Genomic DNA, 2,500 nt, shown 5'->3' on the forward strand with positions numbered 1-2,500 from the left:
AATAAAAAAAAAAACATAATGCCCTTTAAAAAAAAAGGCTAATAAAAATAAAATTAAAAATATTTAAATATTTTTTTTTTATAAAAAAAAAAGAGAAAAACACTAAAAGTGTTATTGAAAGAAAAACTCTTTAATAATAAAATAATATTATATTTAATAATATTATAAAAAAAGTCGTTGGAAATTATATATATATATATAATATATTTTCTTTTATTCTCTTTTATTAAAAAAAGATGTACTGATTTATGAACTTAAATCATACATTGGATGGGAATATTTGAAATATATATAATATATTCATTTTAGTGTACTGGCAATACAATTTATTGTATATCCATACATTGCATAAAAATTAAACTCACAATTATAGTTGTACTTGTATACAAGTTAAAAAAAATTGTTCTTTCTAAAAGAACTAAGATATTCGCAACAAACTTTGTGGTATGTTTTAAAATTAAAAAAAATATTATTGAAGGAATTGATATATGCCAATTTGGTTTGGTGTATTTTTGATTTCTTTCAATAAACAAATTTATGAATTGCTATTTAAACAAAAATAAATATATCACTCTAAGCGGTGGATCACTTGGCTCATGGGTCGATGAAGAACGCAGCAAACTGTGCGTCATCGTGTGAACTGCAGGACACATGAACATCGACATTTTGAACGCATATCGCAGTCCATGCTGTAAGGTACTTTAATTTATAATTAGAGTGCTGCTTGGACTACATATGGTTGAGGGTTGTAAGACTATGCTAAATAAGTTGCTTTAAAAATCTTTTATATATTTAATATGTAAAATTTTTTAAAAGCACATGTTGTATTACTGGATATTCTACTATATTCATAATACTAAAAGTTAAAGATACAAAACCTCTAACGAATAAAATCAGAGTATTTAATATTATATATTTTATATTCATTTTTTTATTGAGGAAGGTCTAGCATAAAATATTTTTTTATGAAACTAGGATTGCCTCTCTATTAAAAAGAATTTTTTATTTAAACAGAAAATAAAAGAAATGATTTCTATTTGTGGTTTTGATATTTTATGATTTAAAAAATTTTTTTATTACAACCTCAACTCATATGGGATTACCCCCTGAATTTAAGCATATTAATGAGGGGAGGAAAAGAAACTAACAAGGATTTTCTTAGTAGCGGCGAGCGAAAAGAAAATAGTTCAGCACTAAGTCACTTTGTCTTTATGGCAAATGTGAGATGCAGTGTATGGAATGTCAAATTTCTAGTATGAGAAATTAACGATTTAAGTCCTTCTTAAATGAGACCATTTACCCAAAGAGGGTGCCAGGCCCGTATAACGTTAATGATTACTAGATGGCATTTCCAAAGAGTCGTGTTGCTTGATAGTGCAGCACTAAGTGGGTGGTAAACTCCATCTAAAACTAAATATAACCATGAGACCGATAGTAAACAAGTACCGTGAGGGAAAGTTGAAAAGAACTCTGAATAGAGAGTTAAATAGTACGTGAAACTGCTTAGAGGTTAAGCCCGATGAACCTGAATATCCGTTATGGAAAATTCATCTTTATGATTTTAATATTTATAATATTATAATAATGGTGTGCATTTTTTCTATAAAGGACATTGTAATCTATTAACATAAATATATTTATCATAAGATCATTTGCTTAAGTTTATTCAAATTATTTTGCTTGCATTTTAATATCGAATAAATGCTTTTGATTTGATAAAGTGTTGATAGATTTATTATATATAGTGCTTAAATATTTATATTTTATAATAGCATATTGATCATTGATCTTTATGTTTATTATATGCACTTATATGATTAACAATGCGAAAGATTCAGGATACCTTCGGGACCCGTCTTGAAACACGGACCAAGGAGTCTAACATATTTGCAAGTTATTGGGAATAAAAACCTAATAGCGTAATTAACATAACTTAATTTAATGGGATTAGTTTTTAGCCTATTTATAGTCTATTAATTCAATCCCGGGGCGTTCTATACAGTTATGTATAATAGTATTTATATTATTTATACCTCTAACTAGAGCGTACCTTGAGCATATATGCTGTGACCCGAAAGATGGTGAACTATACTTGATCAGGTTGAAGTCAGGGGAAACCCTGATGGAAGACCGAAACAGTTCTGACGTGCAAATCGATTGTCAGAATTGAGTATAGGGGCGAAAGACCAATCGAACCATCTAGTAGCTGGTTCCCTCCGAAGTTTCCCTCAGGATAGCTGGTGCATTTAAAAATTATGTAAAATAATCTTATCTGGTAAAGCGAATGATTAGAGGCCTTAGGGTCGAAACGATCTTAACCTATTCTCAAACTTTAAATGGGTAAGAACCTCACCTTTCTTGGTATGAAGGTAGTGGTTGTGATATAATGTGCCCAGTGGGCCACTTTTGGTAAGCAGAACTGGCGCTGTGGGATGAACCAAACGTAATGTTACGGTGCCCAAATTAACAACTCATGCAGATACCATGAAAGGCGTTGGTT

The 2,500-nt window shown here is 29.7% G+C and overlaps 2 non-coding genes across 2 annotated transcripts in view; both read left to right on the forward strand.

The window, feature by feature from the left end:
- Positions 1 to 569: 569 nt before the first annotated feature.
- Positions 570 to 749, forward strand: LOC135962965 (5.8S ribosomal RNA). Its single transcript, XR_010576776.1, has one exon. It is a non-coding gene; the product is annotated as a 5.8S ribosomal RNA (ribosomal RNA).
- A 330-nt stretch (positions 750 to 1,079) lies between these two features.
- LOC135962915 (large subunit ribosomal RNA) overlaps positions 1,080 to 2,500 on the forward strand; it is a 3,938-nt gene continuing 2,517 nt past the window's right edge. Inside the window, exon 1 of the ribosomal RNA XR_010576755.1 lies at positions 1,080 to 2,500. This exon is cut by the window's right edge and continues 2,517 nt beyond it. This is a non-coding gene — a ribosomal RNA (large subunit ribosomal RNA).

This window comes from Calliphora vicina, chromosome X, assembly GCF_958450345.1.
Source record: "Calliphora vicina chromosome X, idCalVici1.1, whole genome shotgun sequence".
Taxonomy (NCBI): Eukaryota; Metazoa; Arthropoda; class Insecta; order Diptera; family Calliphoridae; genus Calliphora; species Calliphora vicina.